The sequence below is a fragment of the Chlorocebus sabaeus genome, chromosome 21 (assembly GCF_047675955.1).
Source record: "Chlorocebus sabaeus isolate Y175 chromosome 21, mChlSab1.0.hap1, whole genome shotgun sequence".
Taxonomy (NCBI): Eukaryota; Metazoa; Chordata; class Mammalia; order Primates; family Cercopithecidae; genus Chlorocebus; species Chlorocebus sabaeus.
The window spans coordinates 102,579,415-102,596,538 of NC_132924.1; the positions used below are offsets into that span (position 1 = coordinate 102,579,415).

Below are 17,124 nucleotides of genomic sequence, written 5' to 3' on the forward strand. Positions count from 1 at the left end.
TTAATGGAATGCTTGCCCTGTGATAGGATTACAAGCAATTGAGGTCTGTGGTGCTGATTGTCCCTACATAAATAATACCTGCTGGTTGTACTTTGCTTGTTCTTGTTTGCTTTTTCTTTTCTTTATCTGTCTTTCTTTTTGCTTACGTTTTTACTCTCTTCATCTTGCTTTACCACTTCTGCTTTGTCCTCAGAAATCAGAGGACTACATTAGTTGGAATAGTGTACAAATTTAAAAGGCAAAGTAAAACAAGTCCAAGTCCTTTCTCAGGGTCTCTAGGGCTGTTGGGGATGGTTGAGATTGTAGCATTAAGTAAGGTATTGTTGGAGCATTAATTTGACTGTATAGAATATAATCTTCAGAGATGGGAAAAGGGAAACAATACGTTAATAAAACCTGCTTTCCTTTGTAATTTGTTAATTATAGGGCAGCTGTATAAAATGTTTTAGGACTATGATAGCAGAACAGTTTTGTTTTTTTTCCTACCTTTCTCTGGGAGAGCTCTTCAGCTTCTACTGTTACAATTTTTGTTTGCTTGTTTGTTTGTTTTTTAAGCACACCACCTTTGGGAGTGTTAACAGTTCTTTAAAGAGGACCGAGCCTTTGCTTAAGGCTAGCTTCATACTATTTGTGTATTTCTGTTTGTATGTACATTTGTACATACCCCCAACTGCAGCAGAATATCAATAGATTCTGTTCCAGGAGAAGGGCAAGGACTGTATCCAGTCTTATCTGGGGTCTGTATCCAAATGACCTGAGATAGTCTTCCTGACAAACACTTTTGGACCCCAGAGTTCAGACTCTCCTGGGGTGGAATATTTTTTTGTTACCTTTCTTTCTGCCTGCTAGTTTGAGTCAGGATGCATACAAGGCCCACGTCTCCAGTGCCCCCAAGTGGTTGTCTAGGTTTTGCAAGAGGACATCTAGTGATGGGAGAACTCACTGCTTCTAGACACTCTTGTCTATACACCCCTGTTAGAAAAATGATCTGTTGACCAGAATTTTACCATAATTTCTTACCTCTTTTTTTTTTTTTTTTTTAAATTAGGGTCACAGACTAAGTCTAATTGCTCTTCCTCATAATGGTCTTTTAATATTTTATGAGAGAGATTCCTAAAGTCCTTCTTTGGATGTAAACACTTCTTATTTTTCTAACTATTCGTTAATTAAGCATTTTCATAGTTCCAGTGAAATATAACGGGGTTTTTCTCATACCTTTAAAAGTGGAGTGCCCAGGGCTAAGTACAGGAGTGGTCATTGTTCACATTGTGCATATGTTGCTTGTCATGTGATACTTTTTTCCCAGACTACTGTGAGCCAGTGTTTGTGAATCCTTATACTTTCTCTGTGATGATGACATAAGTCTCCATCATCCTGTTTTTCTTCAGTGGGTTTTTTTTCCTTTATTTTTTTGAAACAGAGTTTCACTCTGTTGCCCAGGCTGGAGTACAGTGGCGTAATCTCGGCTCACTGCACCCTCCATCTCCTGAGTTCAAGTGATTCTTGTGTTTCAGCCTCTCGAATAGCTGGGATTACAGGTGTGTGCCACCACACCCGACTAATTTTTGTATTTTTGGTAGAGATGGGGGTCTCACCATGTTGGCCAGGCTGATCTCAAACTCCTGACCTCAGGTGATTTGCCTGCCTTGGCCTCCCAAAGTGCTGGGATGACAGGCATGAGCCACTGCACCTGGCCTTTCAATGGGTTTTTTTTAGAACAAAGTTTAGAATGATATGTTTATGCCTGTGAACATTTATCTTATTAGATTATGCTCATTAAGCCATTGGGGTCTTTGGGGAATTTGATCAATGTATCTTTTCTGTCTCTTTTCAGTTTCGAAAGCTATCCCTCTGCTGCTGTTTTTCTTCTACTTGTCTTTTCTCAATAGCTGATTCTAGTTTGTGTTACTTTGATGGATACGTATGGTTAAACATAAACCTCAGACAACAGAAAAACGTATTCATTGCAAAGCTACCAGGGTGTGTGGAGTGCTTGAATCATATTGAACTTCAAGAACCATTATGTTTCTTTTTCTTTTTGACAGTTATTGGAGCCAATTTGTGTGTTTTCAGTTTCTCTTAAATTTTTAGTATGTATTTGAAAAGCTTGCAGTCCCCAGTTACTGTGTCTATAATGCCTAGTAAGTAAAATGACTCACAGACCAGTCAATAAGACAGGGCTTAACAGGAGAGTAATCCTTGGGCCTCAGTTTCCCAACTGTACAATGAAATACTTGGATTAATCACAGTGTTTCCACTTGTGCTCTAAAGTTCTGAGTGGTGAGGAGAATCAATGGCTTTAGCTGTCTGCATTCCCATCCCCTTCAATAGAAGAAATTCTATGGTTATCTTACATTTTGAGGTTCTGTACAGGATTCTGCTTAAAGAAAAAGCTCTGCTTAAAAAAAAAAAAAAAAAAAGTAGATTCATTGAAAACCCCTGCAAAAAAGCAAGCAAGGAAGAAAATGGCTCCCAGAGGACGTTGGGCAGCTTGGAAGGTCCATATGTGTCCTTGATTTCATGAGTTTGGAGGCCTCTGGTATTTCATTTGGTAAAAGCAGGAAGAGCTTATGCTGTTTGTCTTTTCTTTCTCAAACCTGGGCATAACAATGGTTATAAAAGTAATCACATTCTTATTATTTTGAAGGGAGAAATAAATCTATAAAGCAGAAATAAAGTTTTTATAATCCGTAATTCTATTTTGCATAGATAAAAAGTATTCTTAATAGTTTTAGTATATCTTTCAAAATTACTTTGTTTGGCCACAACCATATTTATTTACACTTAAAAAAATGAGACCACACTCATTCTAGCAGATTTTATAACCTGTTGTTTTCAATTTCCATCGTTTTATGGATTTTTTTGTGTGTCAATACACATAAATCTATTTCATCCTTTAAGACAAGCTTGTCCAACCCGCAGCCCACAAGCTGCATGCAGCCCAGGATGACTTTGAATGTGGCCCAACACAAATTCATGAACTTTCTTAAAACATTATGAGATTTTTTTGTGATTTTCTTTTTTGTTTTTTTTTTAAGCTCATCAGCTATCATTAGTGTTAGTGTATTTTATGTGTGGCCCAAGACAATTCTTCCAATGTGGCCCAGGGGAGCCAAAAGATTGGACACCTCTGCTTTAAGGCTTCTGTGATATTTCTCTGTACCAGGGGTTAATATTCCTTGTTGCACAGCACATGGAATCTATTCCAAAGTATGACCCTAGTTTTATTTGTACATTGCTACTGGCACACTTTTTTTTTTTTTTTTTCAATAGTTCACTCTTTTTGGGGGTTGTGATATGTGTTATTTTTTTCTGGTTGCTTCCTTTTCCTCTGGTTTGACTACAGATCAAGACCTGTGTTATCCCAGTCAAGCTACAGATACAGATTGCCCTTTTCTTTCAGACAATAGCTCTAATTTAATGTCCCCTTTCATAGTTACAAGTCTGTTCTTCAGAACAAAATCTTGGCAGCCAGAATTATACTTGACACTTTATTCCAGCATATTACTGCTGGTGAGAAAGGCGGTTGACTTGTTTTGACCCAAGTGAGCTTAGTTCTAAGAGACTAGGAAGGTGGATGATGAGTAGCTTTTGATGGTTTGACAGCCAGCTGCAGGACATCCATTGTGCCCAGGACCGAGTAGCTGCTGATAAATGTGGATATGGTAAATTACATTTGATGGCCTCTTTTCCCCTTCTGTTTTTGAGAATTTTATCAAAGATTACATTGAGAAAGTGCTTTTGAGAAAAATATTTTTTATTCTTATAGGATAATTCTTCTCTAGCTTATACTTGTTCTAAATGGCAACATTGGTAGTAGTCATGGAAAAATTTTGGTGATGGGTTTTTTAAAACAGGAAATATAGTGTAAATGTTATTTAGGTAGTTTTGATTTCTTTTTTTTTTTTTTTTTTTTTTTTTTTTTTTTTGAGACGGAGTCTTGCTCTGTGGCCCAGGCTGGAGTGCAGTGGCCAGATCTCAGCTCACTGCAAGCTCCGCCTCCCGGGTTCACGCCATTCTCCTGCCTCAGCCTCCCGAGTAGCTGGGACTACAGGCGCCGGCCACCTCGCCCGGCTAGTTTTTTGTATTTTTTAGTAGAGACGGGGTTTCACCGTGTCAGCCAGGATGGTCTCGATCTCCTGACCTCGTGATCCACCCGTCTCGGCCTCCCAAAGTGCTGGGATTACAGGCTTGAGCCACCGCGCCCGGCCGGTAGTTTTGATTTCTTTAGGAACTTAGGTAGCATTTCTCCCCTCCTTCTATGAGTTTAGTGATACCTTTTATAGACTTAAACAAATTCTAAAATGGAGATGTTATGCCTAGTTTTAGGTAAAGGCATTTTAATTTTATGTTCAATTACTTTATAAATTTTGTTTGTTTTAGTCTTGAAATATAATATGCTTTTTTACTTTAACATCCTTCTGTAGGATTCTAATATGGTTTTTTTTCCCCTTCTTACTACTGTGCCTGTAATTTTGATATATGGCATCCTAAATTTAATTTTGTAAGTAATTCAAGATACAGTTTATCTCAATGAATTAACTCACAAAATAAATATGGGAATTTTTTTTGAGACAGGGTCTCACTCTGTCCCCCAGGCTGCAGTGCAGTGACACAGTCTCTGCTCACTGCAACCTCGACCTCCAGGGCTTCAGTGATCCTCCCTCCTCAGCCTCCCGAGTAGCTGGGATTATAGGCAGGCACCACCACACCTGGCTAATTATTGTGTTTTTAGTAGAGATGGGGTTTCACCATTTTGGCCAGGCTGCTCTCAAACTCCTGACAATTTATGAGGATTTTGGTTATTTGATCTTGACTCTTCTTGATCTCCTGACCTTGTGATCTGCCCACCTCGGCCTCCCAAAGTGCTGGGATTACATGCGTGAGCCACCATGCCCGACCTGATCTTGACTCCTCTGTATACACTTGATTTCCAGTAATTGGCGTGGTTCCAGTTTTACAGTTTGTTGTTTCCTTCTTCCTAAATTTATATAAATAATAATCTGTACAGATTTTCATACCTTTTAAAATTCAATTTAAAATAATTTTTATAAATTGATTTAATACAAACATAAAAATGGTATGCCCAATTCCCTATTTTCCTTAAAAAGTCAGCCCCTTGTCCCCCCAACCGTTTTTTTTTTTTTTTTTTTTTTTTTGAGATGGAGTCTTGCTCTGTTGCCCAGGCTGCAGTGCAGTGGCATGATCTTGGAGCTCACTGCAACCTCCACCTCCTGGGTTCAAGCCATTCTCCTGCCTCAGCCTCCCGAGTAGCTGGGATTAGAGGTGTGTGCCACCACACCCAGCTAATTTTTGTATTTTTAGTAGAGACGGGGTTTCACCCTGCTGGCCATGCTGGTCTTGAACTCTTGGCCTAGGTGATCCGCCTGCCTCAGCCTCCCAAAGTGCTGGATTTACAGGCGTGAGCCACTGTGCCCTCCCATCCCCCTTTTTTAAAAAAAGTAATTTTTTTCTCTCTCTATCTACTGAAAATGGGAATGGATAGTTAGCTAAACAGTTTAATATAGGTGAAGAAGAACATAAAGTCAGTTGAACACTCTGGTGCTCACAGAAGACTGTAGCTTCACAAGACTGCTTTGGCAACTTTATGAACTGCATTTTTTCCTGTGGCTGAGAATCATGCTGTCAGGCCTCTCAGTTTGTGGGAACCAGCTCTCAAAGTAGCTATTGTGTGTTATCTAAGGCAGTGATGGTGGGGTTGAGGGTGGAGGGAACAGGAGATGTATTAGAGGGACCAGGATGGGTGGCCACAGGTATAGTTTGAAAAATCAATTTAACATACATATCATTTTATAATACAAATTCAAGGCTGGATGCTCTGGTTCATGCCTGTAATCCAAGTACTTTAGGAGGCCAAGGTAGGAGGATCGCATGAGCCCAGGAGTTTAAGAACAGCCTGGCAACATAGTGAGACCTAGTCCCTACAAAAAATTTTTTTAATTAGTTGGGCATGGTGGCTCACGTCTGTAGTCCCAGCTACTTGGGAGGCTGAGGCAGGAGGGTCCCAGGAGGTCAAGGCTGCAGTGAGCCATGATTGCACCACTGCACTCCAGCCTGGGTGACGAGTGAGACCCTGCCTCTTAAAAGACAAAATCCTGGCCAGGCGCAGTGGCTCATGCCTGTAATCCCAGCACTTTGGGAGGCCGAGGTGTGGGTGGATCATCTGAGGTCGGGAGTTTGAGACCACCCTGGCCAACATGGTGAAACCCTGTCTCTACTAAAAATACAAAATCAGCTGGGTGTGGTGATGCATCCCTGTAATCCCAGTTACTTGGGAAGCTGAGGCAGGAGAACCACTTGAACCCTAGAGGCGAAGGTTGCAGTGAGCCAAGGTCGTGCCACTGCACTCCAACTTGGGCAACAGAGTGAGACTCTGTCTCAAAAAAAATAAAATGAAATAAAATAAAAGACAAAACCCAAATTCGCTGTACCCCCAGTAAAACCCAAATTTTGACTTGAAGATTAATAATTAATAGCTTAATTATTAAGCTATTAATACATAATAGCTTGCATTAGCAGTTAAGGAGCCCAAGCAAGTAATGACGGGAGACTGTGCTCGGGTACAAAGGGTGGGTCTCTGATGGAGCAGCTGGAACACTTGATTGAGAAGCAGGAGATAGGGGTTCAAGTTTTGGATTTGCCACCAATTAGAGATGTAACTTTGGGTAACTCACTGGGTCTTTCTTGGTCACAATTTGGAAAATGAGAACATCAAACTAGATAGTCTCCAAAGTCTTAAGCATTTTAGGTTTGCCTCTGGTTAAAGGAATGCTCTGTGGACAACTGGATTTGACCAGTTAGCAAGGTAAGATTATATCATTTGGGAAACCAAAGTAAACAGTTCCAGACTTTTCAGCCAATCTTTATCAGGGTGTTATTTGTACATCCTAACAAATCACAGAGCCATGGAGACCTTATGATGAATAAACCATAAGCCTCCTCCTGCCTCTTCCTTTTTCTTGGCCATCCAGTCCTACTATGCAGAGACAGCCTTTAAAAACTATTTCACTATTTCTGTTTTTTGCTTCCCTTGTGGTTACTTCCATAAGGCTAAATAATACGTTTAGACTTTTGTTCCTTGATTTATCAACTTTAGATGTTATCTGTGAATTTTTTGATGTGAAAAATGAGAATTTAACTCACTTTTTTACCCCGTCATTATTTTGTATTTATATTACTTTGAAAGTCATTTATTAATCATCTTTATAATTTTAAATGATAAACTTTAATTTTTTGATCCATCAACTTCCTGTAGGGCTTCTTAACTTGCCATTTTGGAAAATGGGATTATAAGTACCCCCTTCACGTTCCTCTTTTTATATTCTACCTTCTGACACCATTACTCAACTTACATATTGTCTAGGTTATAAAAGGTTAATATTTTTATTCTGTCTTCCATTCACCACCAAGTATTGTGTGCTTTCCTTTATATTTAGATTGCTGTTTTTACTGCATTTGCTTTCTCTGCCTGCTATGAACATATGCAGAATCATAAGTATATGATTACTCAAAATGTTTGTCTTTTAAAAGCTAAGGAAGTAATTTGGTATGTGCTTAAAAACTCAGCTTATTTTATTTATTTTTTTGAAATGGAGTCTCGCTTTGTCACCCAGGCTGGAGTGCAGTGGCTGGAGTGATCTCGGCTCACTGCAACTTCCACCTCCCAGGTTCAAGCGATTCTCCTGCCTCAGCCTCCAGAGTAGCTGGGACTACAGGCGTGTGCCCCGCGCCCGGCTCATTTTTTGTATTTTTAGTAGAGATAGGATTTCACCATGTTAGCCAGGCTGGTCTCAATCTCCTGACCTCGTGATCCACCCGCCTCGGCCTCCCAAAGTGCTGGGATTACAGGCGTGAGCCACTGCGCCCCGCCTAGCTTATTTTATTTTTTGAGACAGAGCCTCATTCTGTCGCCTAGGCTGGAGTGCAGTGGCACAACCTCGGCTCACTGCAACCTCCGCCTCCCAGGTTCAAGCAATTCTCTTGCCTCAGCCTCCCTAGTAGCTGGGATTACAGGCACTCGCCACCATGCCAGCTAATTTTTTGTATTTTTTTTAGTAGAGACAGGGTTTCACCCAGATGGCGAGGCTGGTCTCGAACTCCTGACCTCAAGTGATCCGCCCTCCTCAGCCTCCGAAAGTGCTGTGATTACAGATGTGAGCTACCGCGCCCGGCCAAGACTCAGCTTATTAAACCATTATTTACTCATTTATTCAAGAGATATTTATTGAATACTACAGTTATCATAACAGTGCTATTTATAATAGTGAAAAATTGGAAATAACCTAAATGACTTCAGAAGATTTGTAAACTAAACTACTTTATGTTCTTATAGGGAATGCTCTGTAGACGTTTAAAAAATGATACAAAAATGTTAATAACATGGAATATTTTAATTTATATTAAGTGAAAAAATATTTGTAATACAGTATATACAATATAGGCTCATTTTTGTTTAAAAACAATGAAACAAAACCAACCATATAAGAAGCTAGCAGGGAAAATGCTGGAAGCATATACATAAAATTGTTAACTTGGTAATGTGGCTATCTCAGGTTACAGTGATTTATGTTTATTTTTAATGCCCCTATATTTTCTCTATTACTCCCAAAGAACACAAGTCACGTCTGAAAGAATACATTTTTTTAAAACTTTTTTTTTTTTTAATGAGATAAGGTCTCAATGTTTTCCAGGCTGGAGTACAGTGATGCAGTCTCAAGTCACTGCAACTTCTGCCTCCTAGGCTCAATCCATCCTCCCACCTCAGCCTCCCAAGTAGCTGGGCTACAGGCATGTACTACCACACGCAGCTGGTTTTTGTATTTTTAGTAGAGGTGGGGTTTCACCATTTCATCCAGGCTGAGAATACACTTTTTAAACTTAGAGATACAAAATTAGAATTGCCAGTCACATGTTTTCTTGGAATACACATGCTACAATAATGTGGGAGTACCTGATAAGAATTCAGTAAATATTTGTTGAATGAAGGAGAGAATGATTGAATAGCAGAGATTCCTAGGTCTGTGGTATTGGCACTTAAATACTTTCATAATTTAATCCAGAAACAAATCCTTAGTTCAGTTATTTCAGAAGAAAAATCATGAATTGAGCTGTCCTGCAGAAGCTAGGAAATAGCTTTAACTGGATGTTGGTTGTGCAGTGACAGATCCAGCAGAATTGAGCCCTCCACTGAAGCAGCCAGGCAACAATGCTGTTTCACAGTATGCAGGATCTGAATAAAAGTGTCCTTTGTGCTTATTTGAGACTGGGGGGCGGGACTTGTGGCAATTTACGTTATTTTTCCATAATGGAAATTGAGGCAGCCTGTAATCCTGCTATCACACATGGCAACTACTTATTTGATTTTTGGTAATTTGGTAGCAGCTGTGGACAAACAATTATTCTGCAAAAAGAGCCATGCCAGCTGCATTCTGACCCAGTTGCAAATGCTTGGGTAGACCAAACTTCCTATTCACTATCTTTCTAAACCAGGGATAGCTTCAACAACTCACCTGCTTTTTATTGATATCTGTAGCTGCTGGTAAGCATCTACATATTTGAGAATGCACTCTCTAATGCTTTTTTGTTGTTGTCACCAACCTTCACTAGGCACCTACTTCATTCAGGCACTGTGCCAGACACGGGGTTGTAAGCTGTAAGGTGTTATACAGTGTGGATAGACTGCTTTCATTTTGACAGGTGGGTCAGCATTAGATTTATTTTTAGTAGACTAAATTGCAGTGGAAAGAAAGAATCTGGTGTGGAGGCAGTTGAGAGCTGTGTTCCTTTGGTCCCCAGACTCCCCCTGAATCTGCTGTCTGGGTGTTCATTGATGTCCCCTTGCTGTGCCATGTGCTTTCACAAGCTGCTGCTGCTGCCTGTGGTACCCTTTTTTTCATTATGGAGACTGACAAGCTTCTGACTGTAGACTCTGTCTTTTCCATCAGGATGCCTGCCCCATGTCCTTGCAGTTTTGTCTTCTCTGTGCTCCCTTAACCGTTAGCAAATATCACTAGAATAGGATTTGTTTTTTAAATGGCAAAAGCCTACTTACTTAACTGTATTAGTTCAGTCTTTCAGTATACACTTATATGTTTTTTAAGCTCATATCCCAGGGGCTTAGAGAGATCTTTCAGTAAAGAAACAGGAAATTAGGTAGGTAGGGTCGTCTATAATGAGAAAAAAAACAGCTTACTTTTGACTGTGAACGTCTGTAGGGCAAGGGCAAAACGCTGACAATCTTTATAGTGCTGAATTATCACAAGGGACAAATTGGCCTAAAAATTATATGAACCCACTCTATTAGAAATTACCTTCACGCTGTTAGATAATGGCCTGTGGTAAGAAGCAAGTCAAAACTTTTTAGAATGTAGAACTGCACTGTTCAGTATAGTAGCCACAAGCCACATATGGCCATTTAATATTAATTAAAATTAAACATTTAATTCCTTATGATCTCATGTGGTCAGTAGTTTACATGAGCAGCTACAGTTTTGGACAGCACACATTAAGAATATTTCCGGCCGGGCGCGGTGGCTCAAGCCTGTAATCCCAGCGCTTTGGGAGGCCGAGACGGGCGGATCACGAGGTCAGGAGATCAAGACCATCCTGGCTAACCCGGTGAAACCCCGTCTCTAGTAAAAAATACAAAAAAATAGCCGGGCGAGGTGGCGAGCGTCTGTAGTCTCAGCTACTCAGGAGGCTGAGGCAGGAGAATGGCGTAAACCCGGGAGGCGGAGCTTGCAGTGAGCCGAGATCTGGTCACTGCACTCCAGCCTGGGCGACAGAGCGAGACTCCGTCTCAAAAAAAAAAAAAAAAAAAAAAAGAATATTTCCATCATTGCAGAAAGTTCTACTGGACAGTGCTAATCCAGCATTTATAAAAGAGTTGACATATTTTAAAGCATTTGAAGTACATGCATTTAACTCTTCTCTATAGAAAGATGTTCCAGCAAGCCAAAATTCCCTGTACTTTCTTTACATTTTTTCCTTGGGTTGTGGCACCCTCTAGTGTTCTAGCAATACATAGTCTAGTAATTTGAATTGAAGAAGATTGTAATATTTTGGAAAATTCTGTATGTGTATGCATTTTTCTAGGGAGGAGCTCTGTAGCTTTCACCCATCCCCAAGAGAGTTTATGATTCAAAAACGATTAAGAACTCTATGATAGAGGTGTTTGTATGGTCAAAATTCCTAATGTGATCTGTAAACATTATTTCACCCAGTGTAAAAAAAAAATAATAATAATAATGTAACTGTCCCTTCAACATCTCTTGCTGTCCCTGTTGTCTTTGTACGTGGAATAATAAGTTACACTTATATAGCACTCACTATATACCATGTCCCCTTAAGCCCTTTTTCAAATAGTAACTCATTTTGTCCCCAGTAATTCTATGAAGTAGATTCTGTTGTTTTCCTTCATTTGACAGATGATACAACTAAGACATAGAAAAAGTCAAATGAAACTTCTCCAAGTTGCTAGTAAGGGGCAGAGCAGGAAATGGAATGCAGTATTCTGGTTCCATAGTCTGTACCACCCTGCTGGAGAAGTGAGGATGTGTTTAAGGAGGCATGAGGTAGAATGGAGAGGAGACTCTCTAGACACTTATACATGCTCAGTCCAGTTGTATAATAAGAAAAAAGAATGGTAACTCTAAATCGCTCTTTCCCATGCTGGAAATGATATCCATTACCCACCATTGATTTTCAGTAGGTCTGTGCAGTCTGCTAGGGAGTTAGAATGGTAGATAAAGGTCAAAGGTACCATTGCTACCACGTTTTCTTTGGTCTCCAAAAACCTGATCTAGTCATCGAGTAATATGACAAATCATTTTCTGTTTGTCAATGTTATTTCTATAAAGAGACAATATAGTACTATGATGTTGATTTTGAGGTTTGCAGGAATGTTAGACTTAAAGAGTAGGTGAGATAGACTCACAAACATAAGTTTGTGTTGATGTCGCCTACTTTCCTGTTTGTGCTCCCTTCTCCCTTCTCACTTCTAAGTGTCCCATTTCTGTCTGTATGAAGCATATTATTTTTATGTATTTATTTATTCTGAGATACAGTTTCACTTTGTCACCCAGGCTGGAGTTCAGTGGTATCATCTCGGCTCACTGCAGCCTCCGCCTCTCGGGTTCAAACGATTCTCCTGCTTCAGCCTCCTGAGTAGCTGGGACTACAGGCGTGCACCAACACGCCTGGTTAATTTTTGTATTTTTGGTAGAGACAGGGTTTCACCATGTTGGCCAGGCTGGTCTTGAACTTCTGACCTCACGTGATCCACCTGCCTCCCAAGGTGCTAGGATTACAGGCGTGAGCCACTTGCCAGGCCTCTGAGACATTTTACACTCTATAACTTAGCATCTTTTTAATGATTTGTTAAATTTGAGATTCATCAGTGTCTGAAAGCAGAAACTCTAATTGTAATCTTGTAAAAATGGGCTCCATTTTTTACATCACTTCTTTATTGAGGGTATGAAAAGCCCAGATTGCTGCTTACCAAAACCCTGTCTCTATTAAAAATACAAAAATTAGCCAGGCGTGGTGGTGGGTGCCTGTAGTTCCAGCTACTCGGGAGGCTGAGGCAGGAGAATCACTTGAACCTGGGAGGTGGAGGTTGCAGTGAGCCACTCCAGCCTAGGCAACACAGCAAGGCTCCATCTCAAAAAAAAAAAAGGAAAAAAAAAGAAAAAAAGCTTTACCACACAACTTCATAATGACTTAGGGATGAGTAGATGATGTTATGAAAATACTGCCGGGCGTGGTGGCTCGCGCCTGTAATCCCGAGAGGCTGAGGTGGGCAGATCATGAGGTCTGGAGTCAGCTGGGCCAACATGGTGAAACCCCATCTCTACTAAAGATACAAAAAATTAGCTGGGCATGGTGGCACATGACTGTAATCCCAGCTACTCGGGAGGCTGAGGCAGAAGAATCGCTTTAACCCGGGAGGTGGAGGTTGCAGTGAGCCGAGATCGCGCCACTGTACTCCAACCTGGGCGACAGGGCAAGACTCCATCTCAAAAGAAAAAAAAGAAAAAAACAAAATACTGTAAGCTCACTGAAGTCAGGGCTTGGGTCCATAAAGTCTCTATGAATAGATCTATCATAATGTGCTCTTTAATAAATGATTGTGGGTAATCAGCTGCACATTTTAATTACTAAAGCTACACCCAGGCAGTTACAGTTTCTGTAATTCTCCCAGTTTCTGTAATTCTCCTATAAGGCTGTGCTGGCTGTTTCTCTCTCTCTCTCTCTCTCTCTCTCTCTCTCTCTCTCTCTCTCTCTCTCTCTCTCTCTCTCTCTCTTCCAAGCCCTGTCTTCTATTCTTGTCCAAGTTGTACTATTCCTCTGGGGCTGAGCTTGCCAGCCATGTTTTCCAGACTTTCCTGCCAGTATCCTGTTAGGTTTTGCCTAGGGAGACTGGAAGGGAAGAGAAGAAGGGATTTCTTTGCTGTTTTCATTGCTATAATATCAGCATTGATCCAGCAAGAGGAGTGTTGCACCTCCCAACTCCAGCTGTGCCCCTTCTTTCCTGGTGGTTGAGTAGCAGCTGAATGGCATTCCACTCGGAGATCAGATTACCAGCTGCAGGAGGACCTCTCTGAGCTTCCAGGTTCTTCTCTTCTGTTCCCCCAAACCCAGGGGTGGTAGTGCTTCCTATCTGGATTACCTCAGTGTCTTTTGTGCTCTTTCATCTGTAACACCTGTGTACCCAATTCCCAGAATTAAATTCTCTGAAATGCTACACATGGTTTTCTAGGCCCCGATTAATACAAAAAGAAGAAAACACATACCTGCATCAAAAATTACTCATACAGTGCTGGTAAAGGCAAGCGGCACCACGCCTGGCTAATTGTATTTTTAGTAGACATAGGGTTAACCAGGCTGGTCTCAAACTTCAGACCTCGTGATCCCCCAGCCTTGGCCTCCCAAAGTGCTGGGATTACAGACATGAGCCACCACGCCCGGCCTAAAGCTTGTTTTTCTTAAACGTTATATAAAAGCATTAACTGGATTATTGTGTTATTAAGTTAACTGGATTATTAAAGTTAACTGGATTATTAAAGTTAACTGGATTATTGTGTTATTAATATTAAGGAATATTTACAAAGTTAACCTATTGGTATGAAAAATATTTGATTAGTCATACAATTTTGTTAGTTTTAGATGCCCCAAATTAGAAGTTAGTCTTACCCAAGGCAAGGCTACTTCTAAACTTGAACTGTGCTGTTCTCAGTTCTTAACGTAAGAAAGGAGCTTTATCTAGTGACAGTTTGCTCTAGCATGTCATTTAATTTTAATTTTCTTTTTTTTTTGAGACGGAGTCTCGCTGTGTCGCGCAGGCTGGAGTGCAGTGGCCGGATCTCAGCTCACTGCAAGCTCCGCCTCCCGGGTTCACGCCATTCTCCTGCCTCAGCCTCCCGAGTAGCTGGGACTACAGGCGCCCGCCACCGCGGCCGGCTAGTTTTTTGTATTTTTTAGCAGAGACGGGGTTTCACTGTGTTAGCCAGGATGGTCTCGATCTCCTGACCCCGTGATCCGCCCGTCTCGGCCTCCCAAAGTGCTGGGATTACAGGCTTGAGCCACCCCGCCTGGCCGTAATTTTAATTTTCAAAAGGATGAATTTGGAATACTACTGTATCATAGCTATTTGTTTTTAAAGCTCATTTTGTTAAAAGTCTAAGTAATACATTCATATAATAAAAGATCAAATAGAAGGACTTACAATAAAAATCAAGTCTTTTGCCATTCTTTCCCTATCCCGAGTCCCACTTTTCAGAGACAATTAACTGTTTTTTATTTATAGTTTGTTTTGTTTATAGTATCAAATAGTAATGCCTCCATAACTCTAAATAATATGTCTATACCACTATTTCTTGATTTATCAAATGGGCATTATTGACTTTCTTTCTTTTTTTTTTTTTTTTTTTTTGAGACGGAGTCTCGCTTTGTAGTCCAGGCTGGAGTGCAGTGACTTAATCCCGACTCACTACAAGCTCCGCCTCCCGGGTTCACGCCTTTCCCCTGCCTCAGCCACCCGAGTAGCTGGGGCTATAGGCACCCACCACCACGCCCGGCTAATTTTTTTGTATTTTTAGTAGAGACGGGGTTTCACGGTGTTAGCCAGGATGGTCTCTACCTCCTGACCTTGTGATCCGCCCCGCCCGCCTCGGCCTCGCAAAGTGCTAGGATAACAGGCGTGAACCACCGCGCCGGCTTGACTTTCTTTTATGGAATATAAGGTACTTATTTTTTTGGTACTTTTTCTTTCGCTTCTGCTGTTGATAGTTACATTGTAATACCATTTCCATCTCCTCCTGATAGTGTCTCCTGACTCCATCACCATGTAAGGATAGGATATTAATACTCTAGTCATTCTTTCACCTCTCTGCCCCTCTCCCGCCTCCAAATTTCTGTCAGCCTTATCTTTGCTTTTTCATTGTCATGGTGCATAACTTTTACCTTCTGTTTTGTATTGCATTTCATTTTCTGTATTTTGGTCTGTAGTTGGAGTCTGGAGTTGGAACTACATATACAATAGCTTCATTTTTTTTTTTTTTTCAACTGTGGAACCAACCCAGTGATGTGGGAGGATATTTTTTTTCTCTCCATGTCTGATATCATCACTCATACACTCTTTGAAAGAGAATTATCCTGGGTCAAATGGATTCTTCTTTTCTTATGTTCAATTTTTACTCAGAATTAAGGCACATTTTACTTTGCTTCTATTTTCACTCTGACTTGAGCTGTGGAATTGTTTTTAATTTTTACTGCTGTGGTGAGATTTCCATCCATTACCTTAGTGTCCCCTGGAGAAGCAAACCCTATAGTTGACTTTAGGCTTCTTTAGCCTTCTTGAAAAAGGGTAAAATTTCTATCCTAGTTATGCAGTTTATATTCTGGATATGTCCAAGAATGTAAGTTGAGCCTGCCTAGGTTTTTTTTCCCCCTGCATTTGGACTGTAGACTAGAGGCTAGGTATCAGATTTTCCCTTAGGCAGTTCTTGTGGTTTTTCTTTTGATATGATAATGCTATTGATTAGACTAATGCTTTCTTTTACATTTAGTTACACTTTGATTAGATTTCCTGGCCTGCTCTTTCTGCTTTGATTTTTAAAATACTCTACACTTAATCTCATCTATTATGTGTGGATTAGACTAAATTTAACTCCCTTGGACATTTCCTTCAAATTCCAGTAGCTCCTTAGGTATTATTGACTACAAGTCCCAGGGTGCTCTGGACCAAGACCATCTTTTTCTGTTTTCTTCCACTAACCCACCCATACTGGCCTAGAGGGACAAAAGTAGGAACTCTTCTGTACCAGATTACCCCTACCCCAACCTCTTGTAGTTTATATAATAAAGAAGGACTTCTTAATTTAATTTTTTTTTTAAGAGAGAGGGTCTCACTCTGTCACTCACACAGGAGTGCAGTGGTGCGATCTTGGCTCACTGAAGCCTTGTCCTTCCAGGCTCAAGCAATCCTCTTGCCTTAGCCTCCTGAGTAGCTGGGCTATAGGCACGTGCCATCACGCCCAGCTAATTTTTCATTTTTTGTAGAGATGGGGTCTCCCTACGTTGCTCAGGCTTGTCTCGATCTCCTGGATGTAAGTGATCCTCCCACCTCGGCCTCCCAAAGTGCTGGGATTACGAGTGTGAGCCGCTGTGTCTGGCCAAGAAGGATCTTTAGATGAAGGATATATTGCACCCCAGCTAATGATGCAGGGTAAGAAAGGTTCTAGTAAAATTGTTACCATGTTAAGTTATTGTTTGGGGGAATTTTTTTTCTTTTTTCTTTTTTTTTTTTTAAATGAAGTATTGACTAATCTGCTGAACACCACTGGCTCTGGGTGATATATATGCTGTTTTATTTGAATGTGGTGTTGAGTCACAGGTCATTATGTGTTGCCAGCACTTTCATCTTACTTTTTATATCAGTTCAGAGGAATCACTCTCAGGTTCATCTGCGGCCTCTTCATTTTGTGCACTGTTGTGAAATTATGCTAGGGGCCTTGGTTTCCTATAGTTTCCTTATTTTATGTCTAGGAGAACAGTATTTCAGTTGCTAGAGTTAACATAGGGCTTTTTTAGATGCCTGATTCA

At 40.7% G+C, this 17,124-nt stretch overlaps 1 protein-coding gene across 7 annotated transcripts in view; it reads left to right on the top strand.

Moving 5' to 3' along the window:
* The window catches only part of NRF1 (nuclear respiratory factor 1), a 149,435-nt gene that overhangs the window by 24,738 nt on the left and 107,573 nt on the right, over positions 1–17,124 (top strand). Inside the window, exon 1 of one of the 7 annotated variants that reach the window (XM_007982891.3) lies at positions 8,790–9,717. The exons of 5 other annotated variants lie outside the window; for them this stretch is intronic. The gene's annotated coding sequence lies outside the window, so the exon portion shown is untranslated. Of the gene's footprint in view, positions 1–8,789; positions 9,718–16,507; positions 16,748–17,124 lie in introns of those variants that run through there. One more of the 7 variants, XM_007982893.3, reaches the window with a different exon arrangement.